This window comes from Pseudonaja textilis, chromosome 5, assembly GCF_049901715.1.
Source record: "Pseudonaja textilis isolate UNSWEBS1 chromosome 5, rPseTex1.2, whole genome shotgun sequence".
Lineage (NCBI taxonomy): Eukaryota > Metazoa > Chordata > Lepidosauria > Squamata > Elapidae > Pseudonaja > Pseudonaja textilis.
In genome coordinates, this window is record NC_141994.1 from 66512461 (window position 1) to 66535529 (window position 23069).

The 23069-nt window shown below is 38.2% G+C and overlaps 1 protein-coding gene across 7 annotated transcripts in view; it reads left to right on the forward strand.

The window, feature by feature from the left end:
* The window catches only part of SOX5 (SRY-box transcription factor 5), a 1005438-nt gene that overhangs the window by 491199 nt on the left and 491170 nt on the right, over positions 1–23069 (forward strand). The gene's annotated exons all lie outside the window — the stretch shown is intronic.

Genomic DNA, 23069 nt, shown 5'->3' on the forward strand with positions numbered 1-23069 from the left:
AGTCCTTGTGCGGGATGAACAGCAGCCGCCCATAGTAATAATAGGTGGTAGGGCGCAAAGGGACCAAATAAATGAATAAATGAATAAATCTTATAAGATCTTCCTTCGGAGGTGATTCCTGCAGCTTTGTCACCCGTGTGTCAGAGATCTTTTTTTCTCTCTCTCTCTAATTTACGGTTTATTTGGGTTACCATCTGTTTCCTTACCCTCTTTCCATCGGAGGGACACACTTGCCAGAGTTTTAACATTCCTGGAGACTGTTTATTTTCCCCATAAATCTCGACTTTTGGGGCAACGGGGTCTTCAAAGAGGCGTTTTTCAACCGCCTTTGCCCAATTCCTTGTGCGGGTGAATCGGGATGCTCCCTTCCTCCCTTGCCCCGTTCCCCCCCCCCTTTTTTTTCCTGCTAAATCCTGCATGTATGTCTTGTTTAGTTGTAAAGAGTTGAGTGAAACTTAGCTCTTGGAAATAGGGGAAGAAAAAGAAAGAGAAAGAAAGAAAGAAAGAAAGAAAGAAAGAAAGAAAGAAAGAAAGAAAGAAAGAAAGAAAGAAAGAAAGAAAGAAAAAGCCAAATCTATCACCCCTCTCCTCTCACACCAAAGTTTCATGAAAACTACCTTCTGCATAAACATTTGGTTGCAAGTGAGTCTGTAGTGCAGGCTAGGTGATAGACCAGCTGGTGAAAAATATGGGAAGTCAAGCTGTTCACTGCCGAAGTGGGTGAATTCGATAGTAAAAGGCAGGGAGGTGGGGAGGAGATCTTAAGAAAGGAGAGGAAGTGCAGGGACTACTCCTCGGTGAATAAAACACAATAATAACCAGGATCCGAATGTATGCAGATACGACTATTCCTCTGTTTCTGAATTTGTGGAGAGGAAAAAAAAATAACCACTTCTCAAGCTGATTCAGAAAACACCTTGAACTGGAGCTTCTGAGCTCCTTCCAAGATTTTATTAGATTCAATTAATTCCTCTCCTTTGTTGAAAATCTCTGACATTTACAGCTCCCACCCCCCCTCACCTCTTAATATTGTGATGGGAACACACTGGGAAGAGTCGAAGTGCTTTTCTTAGCATTCCCTAAATTGACCTGCGGATAATCATTTTCTTCCGGGCAAAACCTGGAGAAAGTATTTTGCCAGCTCTGTCCGATGCAATCAGGAGAGGCTGGCAGAGAAGCAAACTCAGGGTGTGTGTGTGCTTTAACTTTTTGTACAAGTTTAATAGGTGAGGCAGATAAGAGTGTAAAAGGCAGGCTCTGCTTCCCACCCACAACCCCAAGCACTGTTGGTGTACTTTCTGTTTTAAAGAACAAGGATTGGTGTTAATTTGGAAGCAAAGGTTTTGAGCATAGGAAAAAACCTAAATTGGAGTCTTTCTTTCTCTTTCTCTCTCTCTCTCTTTTATAAACTGGGGTGTGCATTCAGAAATTTATTAATGCTCGGGAAGGGCCGAAGGAAGGGCTGGTTATAATAATCTATGCGTTAATTAGTTTTCACAGACATAAGTCTATTGAGTTATGTTGATAGCAATATTATTTTTTTTAAAGAAAAGAAACCTTGTTGTCTAATTCTTTTTTATTTACCATTTTCCATCTGTGGTTTTAGCTAGTAATCCAAACCAATATCTCTGTTAATCATTACCATTTGTTTACATTCTCTGTGTTTGACTGTAGTTGCATACACATGGTAAAGTGTATAGGACAGGTTGTGCATTTTATTTACTGCAGAATTTGTACAATTTGCAAGGAGGGGGGGGGGAAATCAACCCCTCCCCTCCCCTTTTCTCCAGCCTGGCTCTTAATGGTTTTTTAAAAAAATGCATTTTGTTAAATAAGTGTTTTCACCTGTCAGACTAAGCTATAGCTTGCTAAATGGTCTTAAGGCCCATTTTACATATATATCTTTTTATGAAGCTGTGAGGGGTAAAAATGTATAATTGGAGGAATTTTGGTTTCATTGTCATTTATCAAGTCATCTACTGTACCTTTTGTAGGACCTGTACCGTTTGTTTCTTTGTTTTTTGTTCAGTTTGGACAGAATTTTAAAACTCTTAGAACTTCACCTTAACTTTGTGAAGAAAATTCATGGCTTTCATAGGAAAGGACCTTATTCAGGGTTTTTTTTTTCCTTTTAATTTTTTTAAATCTGAGTACTGCTTTGGTTCCCATGAGTTTGTTTTAACTTTGATCACAGAGAAGCTTGGGATGGAAAATCTCTAGAGCATCCAGTGAAAAATGAGGCAGAAATCTGGAGCGATATTTATAATAACTCAGTTCAGTTTTGTGAATTTCCATGTCCAATTGATTGATTTAAAATCAGGATAAGCTTAGCAATTTTAGGCAAGCTGATGATCCCAACATGTGCCTGTATAGTTCTGCCAACATGTTAGAAGATGCTTCATACAGCCCAAACTACATATACAACTACATATACAAACTCTGAAATTGCAACACACTGGAAGCTTCTAACTGGATGGAGCATCCTATTTCTCTGATAGATATAATTGTCATATTTTTTGCTAGGGATTTTTTTTTAAAGGCAGCCATTCTAAATACAGTTAAAATAAGTCTAATTAAATTAACTTGTTCTTAATTCTATGTAAAACACATGGCTCTGTGTATTTGAATTCCCTTTCTGTGCAAATAAGACGGTGTCCTACAGCAGTCTAATGTGGACAAGTCCAAGTAAAGTTTTGATTTCCATAAGCAGAGAATCTTGTAACAGCATCCTCACAATCTAGAACTTGTAAGAATGACTGTGAGCTGAAAAATGCCTGTGGTGAAGTTTAAAACTCTTCATAAATTCTTGTATATTGAAATAAGAAAAGAGAAAGGGAATACTTGATATTTGTGGATATAGGTGATGTTAAATTCATGAGCTATTCAGAACCATATATTTATGCATGAATTAGTGCAACTTTATAGTGAAAGGTAGACTCTTCTCATACTAAAGATTAGAGAACTAAAAGAAAAAAGTATTTCAGGAAAAAATAAAGGTAACATTTTGACTGACTTGCTGTAAAAAGAAGGGGGGGGAAACTAATTTAAGTAGCATCTGGCAAGGAAAATTTAAGATTCTTTTTAAAATATCTTAATTGTTGCACTTTGGAAACAGTGTTCCAAAGTGTATTCTTTTATTCTTGGTCTCCCATTTCACTCAACACCAACAGGAAATATAGGAAAGTAGGCATTGCTGAATCTGTCTCTCTCAAAGAATGTTCTGAAGCAATTGTGCCCAATCTAACGCTCCCTAAATTCACAAGTCTCATCATCCCAGACAGCAGGGGGATAATAGCCTAACCAATCTTATGACCATCAGCATAGGGTAAGTTGTACCGAAGGCTTTCCTTTAAAAGCCAAAGCTTGTACTATTATTATTATTATTATTATTATTATTATTATTATTATTATTATTATTATTATTATTATTATTATTATTCAGTCAACTGAACATTTAAAAAGGTATCACAAATATTGACATCATCATCCTCACCATCATCCTCATCATCATTATTATTACACTCAGCCAGATGTTTGGCATTTTTATCCAGCTATCAAGTCCTTCCCAAGGACCTGGAATAGGCAGATGTTGTTGAATGATTGCGTTAAAAGTATCTTGGCAGAATGTAAACTGTCCCAAGTAGAGTTGCCTTTTGCAATTGATTGATGGGGATTGTATCAAATAACATTATTATTCATTCTAGACCAAAACACTGAAACTGGGAATAGCTACAAACTTCCATTCTGGCCAAACAATATTTATGAGGAGGCATTAATGCTTTTTCTGCCCCCAGTTTGTTTGGCACTTACTTGCTTTTATTTACCACGCTTGGTTTTTAGGATCTCTAGGAAACATGTTGGATGTACGTTGTGACTGAGCTTGCCGTTTGAATCCTTCTGAATGAAGGTTTCAGTAAATTTGTCCACTGAGAGGAAATAAGGAAAAGCTGAGCTGGAGTTAACTCTGAGGATGAAGTAAGAAACAATTTCTTTAGTGGAAGGAACCTTGTGGTGTTTATTGTCAAGTGTCAAACCAAGTTACTATCTTGTCTTTGGTCTTCAAAGAGTTACTGAGAGAAGGAGAAAGAAAGAAAGGGGTGGCAGCCTCTTCCTTAGTTGAAAGCCATCAATCTTTAAAACGTTTGCGCATGAATACGGTGTGCAAAGTACGATTGGTACTTTAAGGGAGGGAGGAAGCGTGGTTCTTTTTTCCAGCTTCTGTTGTGCATTGTATAATGAAAACACAGGAATTGCCGCATCTTGGAGAAAACTAAAACGATGCCAGTACTTTGTTATAAATGCCCTCGCTTGTTGTTTCAACCCAGGTGCTTTTTTGATAGGAATTGGATGAGGTTTTCTTGGTTGCCTTATGGAATTGATATGTTGATTTCAATCATGGTGCATTTATGTAGATGTAGAGAGTACATATGGAGCAATACACGTGAGACAGAAAACAACTAGCTGGAGGGGAAGGAGCTGGGTGATTTTCACGGTTACACTAAATTTAATTACTTATCACAAACATGCACACACACACTTATTGATTTGGGGGTGAGGTGTTAACATGCAGCAAGATTTACAGACATTTGCTGGTTCTTGACATCTTCCTCCAATTTGGGAATAGTAAGTTCAGCATCCTTGTAAAAGCTCAAAAAAGAAGCCAATCCTCCAAATTTCGGTCGTTTTGTATTAAAACAACATTGCGAAAAATGACACTCCCCCCCCCACCCGCAGTTCTTCTACTATGCCAAAGCCTTCCTTGAAGGTTTTGTTTTAAGAAGGAGATTTGGCATGCCAAAATATGGTTTCTGTAGAACATCCCCCAGTCAGTGCTGTTCCTGCAGATCAGCACAGCGGAGTGCTCAGGACTGTTTTTTCCAGCCAAAGTGAATAAAAGTAAGCTTGATTCCCTTGCAAGCATTCGCTCAGACCTCTTTCTACTTTCTTCTTCCTTCTCTAAATGTGCACCTTCATTAAATATTTTATAAATTATATTCTTCACTAACCCTTGGGATTTATAGATTTAGGCCATCCCGTGAAAAGGGAGGGGAGATGTTTGGGAAACTTAACTTTTTGTATTATAACTTTTTGTATTATTTAAAACAGCAACGACCGCAACAGAGTGATGCTGATGTCCAAGTAGGCAAGGCTGCTTTTCTGTGTAAACCGATTCTGTGTGTGTGTGTGTGTGTGTGTGAGAGAGAGAGAGAGAGAGAGAGATGAAATAACTCATTCTTAAATGCACTGCAATCCCTTCAGGGTTCAGTTAGATATTTGGTCTGGTCGTGATTGATCTGCATGTTCTTGAGGATCATTTTTTAAAGTTTGAGATGGTCCCCCAATGCCTAAAGTGAATCAACCACTAGGGGGTGTGTTTGAGAGCAGAATAGATAGGAACACACATCCTTGCAAATCACTCCCTCACCTCACTATGTTCCTAACTGTTGCCAGGTTGAGAAGCTCCTGGAAGGTGGTGTGTCCAAACGATACATGTTATAAATGTGGTGGAGTTGTTTGTCATGCAATAAAATCTAGATGAGAGAAGAGTTGCAATTGTGCAGATTGGTGTGTGTGTGTGTGTGTGTGTGTGTGTGATTTGCTGTGCTTGGATTGGAAAAGGGTAAACTTAAAATCCGGTGGTGGCATTTATGTTGGGCTCTCAAGACTTTGTAGTAAAATGTGCCCCATTTTAACCATTAAGAAAATGAAACAAAGTTGTCTTCCTTTCAAATCTGCTGGGCAGTTTTTGTCTATTTTCTCTTGTTTTCCAGTATGCATGATATTCCTGGCTACTCCTGACCATTCTATTGGTTGGAGTAGATGAGCATAATAAATGCCGAATGTGCAGATACATTACATTAGCAAAGGCCAGTAATTTTACACTTTTGGAAATAAGCAGTGTGTCCAAATACATGTGCAATTGAGAGAGAAAGATTTTTGGCATCCCAATCTAACACCTGTATGATGGTAAACGGGTAGTGTGTGCTGATAACGGTAATTGTGGCACCATCTATAAAATAAAATGGAGCAAGCCAATCTGATTTTTTTAATCTGTTTCAAACCCATTATTCACAAAATCATGAATTCAGGGAAAATATAAGCTGCATTTTAGAACCAAGTGACCAACAATGCATGAACTAATACTGAATTCCAGTTTCACTTTAAAAAAAAAAGTCTTTAAGCATTATATTCCAATAGTTGACTTAATTATATAAAGATATAGTGGCATTTATCTATTCAATGTATATCTCATTGATTTCTGTAAGAAAGTTAAGCACCTAAATCTTCCCTTCCTGTTCCCCTTTTGGGTTATAAATTTTGTCTTAATATATTACACATCACATTCATAATCTTAATTTAAATCGTCTTCCAAAAGATGACAGAATTGCTGATTTGGTTTTCTTGTGGGATAGCTAGTTTGGCAAAGGTTTATCCATTGCTGTTCTAAACAGTTTAAAAGGTTTTCATTCCATTTAAATCCGAGCATCTCATCAGCTTTTTCATGTTTCTTAAATTAAACACTGTTCTTTAATCTTCTCCTGCTGTTAGAGTAAACCTTATATATTAGGTGCATTTTGTTTAAGTAACACAATTTGTTCATAGAATGTAAGAGGAAGGTCAAGGGATTTAGCAACAAGCGTAAGCCAGCAATCCTCATTTATACTAACCAGAAACTTTCTAAAGTTTCTAAAATGCAATCGTAGATACTTGAAATCACATTAGAATATAGTAGGTTATATTCACTGAAGTCTTATTTGAACAGCTACGCTGCCCTAACATTCCTCTTTTTGGGACACTTTGACATACTGATTTTAAGTTGTGAAATAGTGTTATGCAAAGCCTCTGTATCCACAGCTAACAACTTTCTTTCCCTTAGCATAATAACACCATTCCATACTATTGCAATGGTGTGAAATTTGGCCTTGATCCTCAACAACAATGCAGTGCTAGTTCTTGTATCTCATCCATTTGTGAGAGACATGGAGCTCCTTCAAAAGGGCCAGGCTCATTTTGTTGGAACTTTTAATTAAAAAAAAAAAATAATTCTCCAAGTTATCTGTTGTTAACAATTATTTATTATAATGGATAATTCAGAATCCTGTGGGATTTCGACTTTCTATATTGCTTTTAATATCTCAATGATCAAATCTCTATGTAGTCACAATTCTTTTCTTAAAAGCATTTTTTTACATTTTCAAACTTACAAGCTATGTGAGGCTTTAAAGGTGTTTATATACACATATAGTACACAGATGCAATGCTTCTCTACATGTCGTGAATATTCTTTTGTTAAATAGGATGGGCTTTCTAAGTTGCCGTGAAATGATGCATACATTGTTTAAAAATACAGTCTTCCGTTCTCTCCTTTACAAATTCTGCCATTAAAAGAAATCCCTTTAATTCTGAAATACTGCAAATTCTCCTGAACAGAAAGTTCCTTGCCTTATAGTGTCTGTCAACATTCAGAAAATGTTTATTTTATTTGGGTGGATAAAGCTCAATTTATGCCTGTCAATGATTTAGACGCATGAAGAGTAGATGTTATTCAAAACCAATCAATGCCATAAATGATATGTTGGCTTTTGAATGGGAGTTGTGTTCAAGTTATGCTTCTTTTCTAGATTCATTATGCAGCTTTTGGTTAGGTAACCCTTTTTGGTCATAGTAAAAATGCACACAAATATACGAAGCATGTGCAGATCTGACCCAGTTTGGAGGAATATCATTTGTTTACCTAAAATTCTGTTCTAGTTTCATATTAATCTATGTTTTTTAAAGCCTCTTTAAATATGCCTTTTGATAGAAATCTGCATCTTCATTTTCTCCCGAGCTGTAGATTTATAGGCAATACTTATGATGCTTAAAACACTCAAAAATGCATTGCAACACTAGAAATATGAATTCAGCAGATTTTTGACTTTCAACGATGCATTATTTTGCTTCATATTCTTTGAACCTCTCCTTCCAACTATCTCCTCCTTTTCTAAGCTGGGGTATATATACGTACTCTTTAAGGATCATATTCTGTGCAATTGATGAAGTGAAGTGTAGTTTGTGAAATCTTATGGCATAATGAACGGCTTAGCCTTTCCGCTTATGCCAAGGCTAGTGTGTCTCTCCACTGCAATCATTTCTTGGGGCAATTTGCAGTGTGTCAGTTCCTCTGTCATTCTTTCCTCGATGCTTATGCGGTTTTTCTGTCACCAGGTGTGGTGACGGCTGATAGCTTAGATGGCTCTAAAACAAGAGAGTCAAGACAACTTTGTGAAGACCTATTAATGCCTCTTTGCCACAAGAAGAAACTTAGCTCGCCAAAGAAGCATCTCATCTTTGTTGCATTTCCTGATGACCCATGTAGCTGCTGTTCATAGAGAATGCTGGCCTAGATCCTACCTCTGTTTGATCACACAGGGCCACCAGGAGTGATGCAGATAGTGATCAATACCGAGTGCTAGATAATCTTGCAGAGATGTGAGCTGATGGGAATTCCAAGCTGTTGATTTCAGTGGGAAGAGATCCAAGCAGTCTGATATACTTAAATGCTGGTAGGATTTTCCAGACTGTCAGATCACTATCTTTGAAGAGAATTGAGATGATCAGTAAGATTATTCTTTTCTCTGTGTAACGCCAACGTGCGAGATTCTGAGCAAACTTCGTCTTGGACTTTTGGGTGACTTTTAAATATATTCAAATTTAATAAGAGTTTAAATGTTTGGACTAATTAAGTAGTATTAATCTGATTACTCCCCACCTGTTTCGTATTTCTCCTCTTCAGTTTTTTTTTAAAAACCATACAACATAGAACTAACTTTTGGCTACTTCCAAAGATAAGGGGTTCCAAATGGAACTACAGGGACTTGGGTTATATATTTCTGCTATAACCAAGTCAGCTGAATTTTAGGTGGCTGGACATGCAGGTAGGGAATGACATAATTATGTTTCATCTTAGCCACTGCAAGCGGTAAAAAGGGCCCCTTTTAGAACAGCAGATTGAAAATTTTGACTTCTTAAATTTTAGTACATTAGGCACACAGCCAGTGAAAAGTTACTAAATTTATTTTCAAGGAATATTGTGAAAGAAATGAAATTGTGCTAAAACATGAAGTAGTGACAGCAAATTTGCTTATTAACTGATTTGGAGGTGGTATTATTATTATTATTACTACTAAAATATTCCTTCCTATTCTAAGTCATCAAAGTGTATTACACCTTAAACAGAAAGGAACGGTATGTCAGGTCAGGAATGGATAGAACTTTCTGTGTTCTGTGTTCATTTTTTATATAATTTGAATTATCATTATGTTTCTGCCTTAACCTGGGTACTAAAAAAAAAATCCAGAAAACAGACTTTAAACTGCATTTATATTTTCTCATAGTCCAAATTTGGGAGAAATATAAACCTGAGTCCCATTCTATACAGTAGTTGAAGACTGGCAGATTAATCAGAACATGGTCTGCTTCATACTGCACAGTTTGTATTTTTCCTCCAGATGTTTAAAATGTAACTATGAAATTTCCTGAACCCAGCTATGCTTTTTTGGATTGATGGATGATGTAGTCCTAAATACAGTATATGAAGGGACTATTAGGTGTCAAGCATTTAAGGATCTTTCACATCTTCTAATGTTTGTTTTTCTTCTGGATAAGTTGTTAGACCAGAGGCTTTAAAAATGTTTTCTGAGCTGCCCTGATATTTTTCTTTCTTTCTTAGGATTGCATATAAATTGTTCAGTAAAAATAAATAAATAAGGGAGAATGCTGAAAATTAACATCAAGAATTTCTGCATAAAACTGTGTGTTCTATCACCAGACCATATCTATGAAATTATTGGTTGAAATTTGGTTAACTTGGAGTTATGTTAGAGTATAAAAACAGAATTCTCCTGGAGTTTTGACCATGATTATTGCTTGATTGCCTTCTGCATTCAAAGATGACAAAATGTGTTCCTATCTCCCACATCATCACATCTGCAGTGGTAGCTATTGGGGGTCTTTCTGTGTATCTGTGTTGCATGTACAGAATATTCAATTGTAGTAGATAAACAATAGTTGAAATAAGTTATGCCTTGATTTGGATGGCAAGGAAGTATGCTGTAGAATATTCACATATTAAATATTTTTCTCTTAACTTTTTTCTTTGGCTATTGTTTTTATATGTTCAGAAGGTGAACAAGGACTTAGAGCTGTTCTGTGTGAACTGGAGCAAGCTACCATCTTTTGAATTAGAGGATGGCTTTCTATCTCATAGCTTGATAAATGTGGTGCCTTCCCCCATTGGCATGTCATGTAACATGGAAAAAGATCCGAGTTAGGTCTGAATCAGTGGCAAGTTATTATAACAGGCTAAGCCAGAATGTGGTTCAAGTACATTACGGCTTAGTCCACTATGTGTTTAATTTGTCAGTTTGGTTTGTCAATATCAGCTGTGAGTTTTCCATGTGATTCTACAAATCATGGTTAGATATCCCGGTTTAGCAGAAGATGAATCCAAAGATAATCAAATAGGGATTTACCTGCATTTTATTTGTATGAAGGCTCCATAGCAGGTTCTTCTGAACATGGAACTGTATAGTTGCTTTGGTTCTTTCTTCAAGCTGAAGGTGCTGGCAATTTCGCATGTTCCGTTGTGAATATAATCGAGCAATTTGGCCTCTCAAACAAATCTTGGAGGTTGCCTTTGATCCAAATAACTGAAAGGCAATAAGAAGGTATGTCCCTCTACTCTGTAAAAGTATGGAATAAAACCAAAAATAAAGTTTAATTCTTAACTTGAGTTTTCATCTTCTATTATTTGTGACACAGCCGATAATGTGATTAATTTGTAGCAAGACTGATGTGTCTAATGTCTGTCAAGGACCAACAGTCTCACAGGCATCTAGATCTAAATCTAAATTAGAGACAGAGAAATAAAAGGTCCAGAATTCAGAAGATGGAGAGTTTTCATGCAGCTTCAAAAAACAAACTGCCATAAGTTTATTACTAAGGGTTTACCATATGTATCTCCTATCACAACTAATTCAAACTTGTTGGACTATAATTAAGCTTTTTGAAACAGAATGTGCTTCTGGACGTCCTATTAATAAAGAATCTCTTCCTGTTTTCAAATTATTATGTAGTGCAAAAGGATCTAAGAGGAGGCATTTCTTAACTCCTTAAATTTTGAAGCCAGCCTCAGTACAGTTCCTCTAAAACTAAGCAAAGGAGAAGTGTTAAACTTTCTGGTGAAATCACCGAGAATTTTCCTATCCAGAAATCTTGGCCATGTCCCAGCCATCATTCTAACCTTTTGCATTTTCCCTACACGTTATAAAATCATGCCTGTTCAATAATTGGCACATACATCTGCCTGTGAACGTTTTATTTTCAAAAAGCATTAAAATCCAAAGGAATTCAGGGAAAGAGTGGGAATTAGAACAATTGCTATTTATTGAATTTGTTCATCAATCAGTTGATAGCCTGTATGACTCACATACAGTTTTACTGACACGAACTTGTTCCTGTATCTCTGTCGGATCACAGAGGGAATTTATATATAGCTCCAGAGAAAGATCTGATGTGGCCCAAACTGTTTCTTTGCTCTCTCTGCTTTTATTTTATTATGTAATTGTAAGTATATTACATAATTGTGTACAGCATTAAATATATGTGAGTGGGAGATGAAATATGCAATAAGGAGGTCAAAGCTTAACTCCTTTTCCATTTATTATGATACTTCCTTGCATAAGTTGGATGCGAATTATTGTGGCAATTATTATAATTGTTGTGAATCTTCACACTTTGAGCTTTATTTTTTTTTTTAATTTAAAAAATTGGCCTAGATGAATGTTGTTAAGAAGTTATCCTCAGTTAAATTCACAGTAAGTCAAGAATCTGTTTTGTTTATTTTTTAAAAAAAATTAAAGAAATATTTATAGCTCGTTATTCCTCCTCCTCGCATCCTTCTTCAACGAAGCTGGGGAATAATTTATCAACATATGTTTTATCAACTGTCAAATTAGAACATTTTGATCCATGAGGAATTTAAGGAGGGAGGGAGGAATTTTCCTCTCTTTTTTTAAGCAGCACACATTACAGACAGGGAAAGAGAGGATTTCATTGCTTTCATGACTGAGAATGACATCCTTTAATGTGTAGTTCTGTGCATTTTATCTTATATATATTGCCTGTTGTCATATTCTCCTTTTTAAGTTTCCAGGAGCTGCAAATTGCAGATTTCTCGCACTCGTCCAATTACAACCTCTAAAGGTCTCACTCCGGCAGGATGAAATATAATACTTAAATTACTTAAATATGTAAAGTAGGTGGCTTTGGAATGTCATTAATAATGATAGGATCAGCAATATTTACAGCTCCTGATACTCTCCCCCCCCCCTTCTGCTGCCTTGATGGAGGTAAAAAGGCAGCCTCCTCTGTTGCCAGCTATTTGAACAAGCACTTTTGATGTCAAAGCAGCCAAAGAAATCATCTTAATCCGTCTATCTGAGAAGGTTTACTAAGAGCATCTCCGCCACTGAGTTGCAATCTCTCTTTCAGAAGTGTGGTTTGCATATGTAGAATTACGGTTTTGTACGGGTCTTTGTAGCCAATTCTAACTTGCCAGCAATTTAAGAATAAGAGTTTGGTAGCAGATCTTAAAAGCAGAGATGATCCTGGGGCTGTGTAGTACTACACATCTAATTTCTGGAGGGCCTTTCGGTTGGGTTGATCCATCAAATGACTTCCATTATTCATTTTTACCAATAAATTCTCCCTTCTCCCTTTCATTTTTCCTTTCCTTACCCCTTTCCCTTCTCCTTTCACTTTCTCTCCTCCCTTCTCCCTCTCCCTCGCCCCTTTTTCTCCTTCCACCTCTCCCTTCTTTTCCCTCCCCTCCTCTTATCCCCTCCCCTTCTTCCTTTCCCCTCCCTTCTTCCTCTCCCTCCCTCACCCATTCTCCTGCAATCCCCTCCCTCTCCCCTTCCCTTCCCCCTTTCCCTCTCTCCCCTCTCCCTCTCCTTCTCCTGTTTTTCCTTAGCACAATGGTATTTTTTTTGGTTACAATTGTCTTGTTGCTACTTCCTGCTTCTAATCTTTCATTCTAAGAGGCTTTCTTGAATGTGTCTAATGTTCTGTTTTCAGTGAGATTTTCTTGTAGCATTTATAGTAATTTATTTTGACTTTTAAATAAGCTTGAGTGCTTGGTACATGGAACCAGGCAACGAGTAATTTTATAAATAAATACAATGGAACATATATTTTGTATTGGTTTGTAAAAAGAAGAAGAAGAATGCAAAGCAGAACTGCTTGTTGCCATCTTAGGGGTGTTGATCCCACTGCTTTGATTTTTGCCAAATTATAGTTAATCAGAAATGTCCCCTGGGCAGGATGGGTGCAGTTGAAGTTGTCTTTTTGACTTTTTCTGTCTCTCTCACACACACACAAAGCTGCTATTAGTCCATGAATAGTTAGAAGATGTTGATAAATTTCTCATAAGTGGAACAAGCTTCTTCCACAAATTTATTTAATTCCAAAGTGGCTGAAGTCTATGTGTGAATATCTTGCAATTTTATTCAGCTGTCCACAGTTCCTCTGGCTTCCTGGCTTGTTTTGATGTTCCAAGAGAAGATTTCATGTAGAAACCCTTCCAGTGCTATGTTGTTGTTTAAAAAAAAAAAAAAAACTAGACCGGGAAGTGTGGGTAGCCAGGAAGTCTTCATGGAGGGAAAAATGTATAACAGACAAACAACCTTCCAGTAGCATCATCCACTACCTCCAACTGGCATCTAAACTTGAAAACATCACCAGGAGAAGGAAGGACATAAAATAGACGGTTCTTTTCCATTTGAAGGAAACTTTTTTTTTTTGGTGGGGGGGTGTTTAAAAAAAAAAGGTAGGGTAGATTTTGCAAAGTAATTTTTTGTTTTGATTTATAAGTGCAACACCACTAATTTTCGGAGGGGAAACTACTTATAATCCTTCCCTATTTAGTGTTCTTTTGCAAAAAAACAAGTTATACCTTAGCAACTTAGCAACTTTTAAGAGAATATGACAGAAGGGTATAAAAAGGAAAAGGCTATTGAGAAGTCCCCACCCCAGTTGATAATCCATTATATATCATTTACCATAACATTATCCACAACCAGATTTTATTTGTAGTGGAGAAGAATTTGAGGGGAGGGGGACAAGGGTCTGGAGAAGAATGACAGCAAATTAATATTTTCCTGTATACGCATTGAAGGAAATTGTCATTTATATAAGCTCTGTAGTGAGCAGGAGGTTGTTGTTGTTTTTTTGTCTCTTCCATACATGACATGTTTCATTGTATGCCCAAAAAACTTTCATGTGCAAACTCTTTCATTCTCTGTCCTCTAGTGCAAATTGAATAACGCGTTTGTCTAAAAACCCAGGGATGAGTCTGGCTTGATGGTGACACCCTTGGGATCTTATCTGCGTAAGGTGTGAAACAGCTCTTGTTAAAAAGCCCCCTTTTAGTCGTGATGACATTTTAATTAAATACCTGGAGGAGATTACAGCAGTATATGCCTCGAAGCTGTGCAAAGCCCCGTCCTTTTTCCTTCCCCGAGCTTATCCTGTGCTCGCCAGGGGCTTCAATGCCTTCCATTGGGAAGGGTATCCTGGCTGAACACAGGCAGCCTGTTCGGCCATGTGCACCCACTCTTTCACCATTGATACAAACTGGATTCCATCAATTTTCTCAGTCCTGGGCTTGAGCAATTCAAACCGGCTTTGTGCATATGAAAGGCGGCCCTGTCCGACTTCATGAATGGTATCACTTTTGTCAAAACCTTTAGGGGGTGAAAAAAAAAAAATGTGCACGCACGCGTGTGTTTTAATAAAACCTTGGACAGCCAACATTTTTTTCCTTTGGCTGAATAATGAAAACAACGGGCACAGCCAAAATTTGCTTTCTCCTTCGATGGCGGTCGCCTCCCCCCCTGCCTGGCCAAAAAAGGGGGGGGGGGAAGACATTTTCTTTCCTTCTTGCAAGGAAATAAAAGTTTCTTAGTTCTCTGTTTAAAAATGGCCAAGTGTATTCCGCAGCTGCTTCGTGAGCCGGCTTCCCAGCCCAGATGTTTTATGGAAACAAAACCCTGTTTGCTTAGGAAGAGGTCGCATAGCAGTGTCTGTTGTCCCAGAACGATGAAGCATGTTAAATTGGGATGGGAGTTAATGGAGCAGAGACCATACTGGAGATTTTAACACTTTTCCATTTGAGCTAAATATACAGCTTTAAATCAGCTCCGATGTTTTTGACACAAAAGATTGACACATGCTGAAGCCGCTTCTCATTTTGCCAGATCGTTATGTCTGCTTTGCTGTGCCCCGCTACTCTTCCCCCCCCCACCCCGCTTCTTTCCCAAAACCGGGCCAGAGAAGGATCAACATTATAGGAAGAATTACTGCAAATGTCCCTTTTAGCTCTTCATTACTGCAGCCTAGGGTAAATGTGAAAACAATTGTTGGAAGAAATATCCTTCTGGGTTCAGTTCCAAGTGGGGAAAAGGACACTGGAAACATGGAGGCTGTTTGGAAAGATGGTTTAATGGTGGACAGCAGGACCACGTGGTTTGGAGCTCCAAAGTGAAAAGGACGATCACATACTTCAAGATGTTGGGTGAAGGAAAAGAAGGGCCAAAATGCTGAGAGACCCTTAGTTTTATACCCACTGTTGGGCCCCAGCGTAGTGTTTCCTGTTCCTGTTTAAGAAATGTATCCCATTGGCTGTCAGACTCCCAGGGGCGGGAGTCTTAGCTGGACCACATGGCTTCACCTGAGTGCTGGCTGATGCAATCTTCCCAGGCCAGGTGGTGAGATAGGTAGAGGCCTTTGTTATGTAGAATACGCTGGCCCAGGCCTTAATGGCCTGCCCATTAACAAAGCTTCTGCCTCTCTGAGTTTCTACTTCCCTTCTAGAGGAAATATTCTGCCTTTTTAATATTTCCTAGGATATTTCATTTTTCTAGGAGAGGGGTGGGCGCTAACTTCCTACACTAGGGGAAAAAAAACCCCTACCTTCTTAAAATTGTTGCCGAAATGATTTTATATCCACCAACTCTAGAAAAGGGTAAAAGAATGAGGTGAGATTTGATCAGCCCAAAATGGAAGCAAAAAATCCCAGATTTGATGGCTTGTTTAATGCAATGCATTAAAACTTGATTAAGTTGAAATTGGATCATCTGGGCTCCAGTGTCTTACTGGAGCTCAGCCATTATCTTAGCAGGGAAGATGCACCTGGCCATCATGTTCAGCCACTTCGTTAAGTGTAGCAAGATCTAGAACATTTCGGTTTCCGTCTTTTCTACAGGTAGTTCTCAACTGACGACCACAATTGAGAGCAGAAATCCAATCATTAGTAGTTGGGATTGTAAACTGAGGCACCCACGTGACCCAACCTAGTTTTTTAAATTATATTTTTCACTGTGGCCATTAAGTGAATCATTACACTCGTTAAGTGAATCACGCAGTTATTAAGTGAACAGTGCAGTCATTAAGCGAACAAAGTCTAAAAGTGGGCAGTTTTGCTGGAAACCAGCAAAAAAAGCCACAAATTAATGTGATGTGGGTCCCTGCAACCAGTCGTAAAGGTGAGCCATTTTCCAAGTTCCTGATACGCAACTACGTGACTGTGGAAGGGAGGGAGAAAGCATTTTATAATGGCCAAGGTGCTTTAATAAACACCTCTTCCAACCTTATCATAACTCTGAACAGTTGTAAAACAACTGGATATAAGTTGAGGTCTGCCTGTGTTTGGTTTCATCACCTTGAATGCTGGCCTAAGCAAAAAGATCGGGTGTCAATTGAATGAATGATGTGCTTTGGAACAGGGGTCTCCAACCTTGGCAACTTTAAGACTTGTGGACTTCAACTTCCAGAGCTTTGCTGGTAGAGGAACTCTGGGAGTTGAAGTCTACAAGTCTAAAAGTTGCCAAGGTTGGAGACCCCTGCTTTGGAAGACCAGTTCTCCCCCATGCAAGCGGTAACACATGTGAAAACTCAGAGGAAACCGGAAGAGCTACTACTATACATTTCTTCTACACTCTGACTCAGTGGTGGGCTGCTCCTGGTTCGCACCGATTCTACGGAACCGGTACAAACGATGATCAGTTGGCCCCATCCACCGACTCCCGCCCTATTCTGTCTTACATTTCCTCCTTTTGCCACTGAGCTGATTCACATGGCAAAGTGGATTACCGTGTCTCAGCTGTTCTACTGCTGGGGAAGGCTTGAAGGTGATCTGGAGAGGCTCAAATTGCTCTTTATTGAATGCTCCCCATGCACGAAGTGTGCCCTCACAGAACTGGTTGAAGTTCTGACTGGAAGTTGAGTCGTGGCAACTGGACTTCTTTTCTTGTTTGGGTTTGAAATGTTTCACGGCTTATCCAAGCAGCTTCTTCTGTCTGAGCAAGCTGGCTAGGGGGACCCCATATATCAGCAGCCGCCCAAACTTTGGGATGCCAGGGACTGCTTCTGTAGAGAGAGGCTTTTCCACAGACCGGAAGGCATATGGTTTCATGTGCTGCCTGCATTCTGTGCATACATGGACAGGGCTTTGCTCATTTACATGGACCAGTTTCTGGCAGACTGGTGGACTAGGGACTCCTGCCATAGATATGTTGTCCAGGGTGGTTTCATTTCTTTATCTGAGTGTCTTATTAGTTGAGTAGGCAGAGAGTTGTTAAAGGCCATTGCTCCTAAATTCTTCTCTTAGGTAGGTCATTAAGGGTGACATCCCAGGGACTGATGCAAGAACAGGATAAAAAATGTCAGGTAGGTTGTGCCTGAGGCTTCCACCTTTCTTGAGGGAAGGGAAGATACACAGTTTGAGAGAAGAGTGGAGGAATCCATTCATGCTGAAGTGGAAAACCCCTTTCCTTCAATAGAAGTGGAGGTCCAGACCTGGATGACTTAGAATTGTCATCAAGGTATCTACATTCTACAACTACTGAATTTAAAACTGAAACGACATTGAACTGCTGCTGTGCATACAGAGGAGGAGGAGGCTCTCCCAAAGCTTTTGATGGTGTTACACTAAGAATAGATACAGCAGGAGTGGACAACTATGGCACCTTTATAACCTGTGGACTTCAACACCCCACCCCACCCCTGAATTCAATGCTGGCTCAAGAATTTTGCGAGTTGAAGTCCACGCGTCATAAAGATGCCATAATGGCTCATCCACGAGGGCAAGGGTTCTGGAGATTTTTGGTCCATACCTTTACTTGGGAGAAAAATTAGTCCAGGAGGCATAGCTGACAAAGCCTATGCTGAAAAGTTCCTATGGACAACATGTCAGAATATTCATGAACTGGCAGAGACATGGGTAACAAGGTCAGCCAATGGGAACTGAATTGGGGGCTGAGATTGCAAACTGTCTGGGCATGGCTTAACACTGTGCTCTCAGGTCTAAACTGAAACTATTTTCTGCTCTAAACTCTGAAGCTGCTGTTTGTGTTTTGCTTGTGTTATGTTGGAAGAATCTACTATGGTATTGTACATTTTATTCATTTATTAAGTATATAAAGAAGTTAATGAATCCTACTGAATTAGACATCTGTGTGTGCTTTCTGGATTTGAATTTCTGCTGCAAAATCTAACACAACTTAAAATTTTCAGGCTTTATATTTTCTGTTTAAATGTAGCATGAATACTAAAGCAATGCAGGAGATTTATTGTTTGATAATTTTCTCCTTTTCCCCTAAATATTAATACAGATGAACCTTAGGGTCAAACATTCTGATTGTAAGGGACAACCGATGCAGAATCTCTCAGCTAAATAATCCATTTTCCAAATCTGATGGGTTTTTTTTTTACTTAAAAGGAAAGATGATATAGATGCTAAGTTAGTTGGGACAAAGAAATAGGTACAACACAGATACCTGGAATGTCCTTTCCACAGGTTCACCTCTTAACTTTAAAAATGCAGGGGATTTGAAGCATAATCTCCAATATTATCAGATTTTCTCTGATTCTTAGAGATCTGAACTTTGAAAGACAACATGTGTTAAATTAAATCAGGGAAGTAGAGTTTTATTTTTGTAAAATGGATGTAGAAGAGGAGGAGCTAGATATGGCCCACTGTCCTTAATTTCTTTGGATTTTTTCCAGCCATGTGGCCTTCAGATTTATTGGTCTTCAATTCCATAACCCCCAGGCAGCGAGGCTAAATGTTAGGAAAAGCTTGTCTATCTAGAATTCTACTCCTCCTTTAGAGAGCTGAAAGCCATTTAATAACGACCACCTGTCAGGATACTTTAATGCTAGTTTTGTACTCAATAGGGGTCTTGGACTAGAGAAAGTCTCTTCCAACACAAACTTTCTATGGTTTTTGATGAAAACTGCACCTTACATTTCCCTCGTGAGACGTCTAAATGCATCACTCTCCCAAAACAGGAGACGGCCACGTTAAAAGCTGACTTTTGAGCACTCCCATTTAAAAAAAGGGGGAAGGAGAGAGACAAACTATTCATAGAGAGGACACTCGGGAGTGGTATCACACAAGGATGCAGTGTGGCTTTCAAGAGTCTTGCGGTGGCTTTCAAGGATTTCGTCCAGTTCTAATTTTTTTAGGCAAGATGCAAGCCTTCCATTTCTTAAATTAATTTGCAGGTGAGAAACAGGGACTCTTTTCTGTGCTTCTTCAAACTTTGTGATGCCATTCTTGGTTTGTAATATTTACCTAGATGGATGATTCCAGTTCATTTATAATAGAATAATATATAGAGAAATAAATATAATAAATAAATGTAATTATTATATAAATATATTAGCATTGATATTATTTGCTCATTTGATTTACCCTCCTCTTTTTCTCCTCTGGTGAGCACTGAAGGTGGCTAACAGAATTTAAAACAAAAATATTAAAAACTTAAAACATAAATTTAATCAGTAATTGCCATAATAAAACCATCTCACCCAGGTCTCCAAACTGGCTGGAGAATTCTGAGAGAAGCATAGCTGGCTGAGGAATTCTGGGAGTTGAAGTCCACAAGTCTTAAAGTTGCCAAGTTTGGGGACCCCTGATCTAACCATTAAAAGTTTAGTAAAAAGAATTCTAAAAATTCTAATTTTTTTGGAAATTTCATGTAAAAAGAGTAGGAGCCAAATGCAATTCCTAAATGGATGTACTTAATATGAGCACCAGCCAAGAGAAAGTCTTCTGCAATAGCCAGGAAGAAAAAAAAAAGACCATCTGAAGATCTTCAAAAGGATCTTACCCATTGATCTAAATAAACAGACTAGTCCAAAACAGGACAGGCCATCTCCTAAATATTTAGGCTCAATTTCTGTAAGGGTTTTAATATCTGAATGGCGCTTGAAAACTTTTGGCAAGTGCTACATGTAATTCAGTATAGCAATTCCACGATTCCTGTGTTTTGTGTCACCTGCATTCATCTGCAAATTTAAATTCAAAGAATTTAGAAGACAAAGTTTCAAATTAAATCTGAACTCGGCAACTCACTCTTAAGGTGTCAAAAACTGAGTATTTATTCCATTTGGGCTCACTGGGTCATCTCATCGTTCGTGCCATATACATTTTTATGTGTGATGCACATTAAAAAAATGGACTTTTGATCTTGAATTTTTTTTAACTATGTCATACAGACATTCCAGCCCTGAGCAAGCTGAAGAAATCATTCACCCAAACTTGTAAGGCCATTTATATCCAACTCTCTGCATTATTCATGTTATCTTTCTTTTTTCTCCTTTATTTGTTCTTCTCATATGGACTTTTTCATTTATAGCAGAAACAGTTCAACCATCAGGAAAGCAGGGGAAATGTTGCATTTAGTTGGCTGGATCATTTGAGACCAACCTCTAATATGGAAAAGTTGTGAGTGCTGGCAAATCTGCAGTTGTTAAAAAGTAGTTTTTTTAAAAAACAACAACAACCAGAAGTTATCAAAATTAGACATATGGAGGCTCGAAGTGTGATGTTTTTCCTTTCATAGAAAGCAGCTCCAGTCATAAAATGCAGAGCATTTCTCTTGTGGTTCCAAATGCCACATGTGAGTATTGGCCACTAGTCAACTGAGATATATAATGTATTCTAAAATAAGAATATTATAGGTACACTAGATACTGTTTTCCTAAATTTAGGACATTCAGCCAAGGTCTTGAATTTTCTTTTAATAAAGTAGTCAATTGGAAGATTGTAGCCAAAGACTGATTTAACTTACCTTCTGAACGCATGCAAGTGAATATTTTATTATATTTTGAATCTATGGTTCCTTTCTCGATAGAGCTCCATTCATTTGCATGGCTTTGTCCCTCTTAATTATATTTTCACAACCACCTTATGAAGTAATGCATCCAAGAGAATCACATTTATTGTCCATTGTATCATGCAGGACATTACAAATGCTAATGTTTTTCAGGTTTTAAAAAAATATGAAATACAGTTTAGGTAGATTCACTTTGTACAATATCTGAAGTATTTATTTTTTTTTTAGAATGAATAGTCATCAGGAATGCTGGAGGGGAGGGGAGAGTAAAAATGGTGGCCAAACCATGGGTTTAGAGCTCTATCCTGTTTCTATGCATCTCCTTTATATTACAGTCAGTGACTTTGAATGCCAAACAATGGGGTGTATCTGAGATAGGTGTGATTTATGTCAACGTAGCCTATATTTATTTATATTTATCTGACCATTCGTCAGATGCTACCGTGTTTCTCATATAATAAGGCCAGGTCTTTTTTTTTTTTTTTTTTTGAGCCCCGAAAAAATGGCTAGGCCGTCTTTTGGGGGGGTGACTTAATTCCCCCTCCTTGCATCTTCAGGCGGGCGGGCGGCGACGGCTTGGATGTTGAGCTCGGCGTTGGTGGGGCACTTTGTATCGGGGTCAACGCAGGCAGCACCATATCCAGGTGTGCAACAAAAGTACTTCCTAACGGCAAGCCCCCCCACCATTTCCCCCCATTTCGCATGCTTTAATGTAGGCCTTAATTTGGGGGGGGGAGGGGCTTAATTTTATTTCATGCCTATAAAACATGCTGGGACTTCCTATTGGGGGAGGCTGTATTGTTGGAGAAACAGGGTACGATAGATAGATAGATAGATAGATAGATAGATAGATAGATAGATAGATAGATAGATAGATATAGATAAACAGACATAGATATAGATATAGATGTAGACGTAGATATAGATGTAAAGATTTCCCTGTCAATCATGTCTGACTCGAAGGCCTGTGCTGATCTCCATTTCTTGGCTGAGGGAACCAGTCTTGTCCAAAGACAATTTCTGTAATCATGTGGCCAGCATGATTACATACCAAAGGCACATGAAATATTGTTACCTTCCCAATAAAGTGGTACCTATTTATCTACTCACATTTACATGCTTTTGAACTGCTAGGTGGGAAGGGGCTGGGGCAAGAACAGGAGCTTACCCTGTTATGTGGAGTTCAGGTCTCAAACCTAAGCTGTCAGCTCTCCAAGCTTGGCATCTTTAAACACTGAACCATTGTGCCCCCCGCCCCAGATTAGATAGATAGATAGATAGATAGATAGATAGATAGATAGAAAATGCTATAAAACTTGTATTTTCCCTAATATACCTCACCCGTCTTTCCCTAACATAACAAAATGTCACATTCTTCTTTCCTAAATAGACATCCTTGTGTCTCTTGAATATTTATATCATAAACTGCATAGCAAAATTTGAAATAATGCATCATCGAAATAAACTGGAAATCTTGATCTCTGTATTATTTTGGCAAGTGCAAATTTGGTTGCATCGTTTAAATTACCACGTCCAGGACTACTGATGGTCATTTCTGATTGATGTTTGCTGAATTTGGCCTGAATCAATCGATTTTAATGTTTTTCAGAGCCCAAAACACCTCCTCTGTAAAATCCATAGACATATCAATAGTCCTTGACTTACAATGGTAATGGAGCTTGCTCATTATGGTCAAAAGTTGTGATAATCATAAAGTGGGTGATCCAGGACTGATTCTATGGCCTTTTTTGTGGCAATCATTAAGTGAACCAATTATTTGCTATAGGCCGGTTTTGCCAAAAACTAGAAGTAAATGCTGGTTTTTGGCAAAAACATTGTAAAACG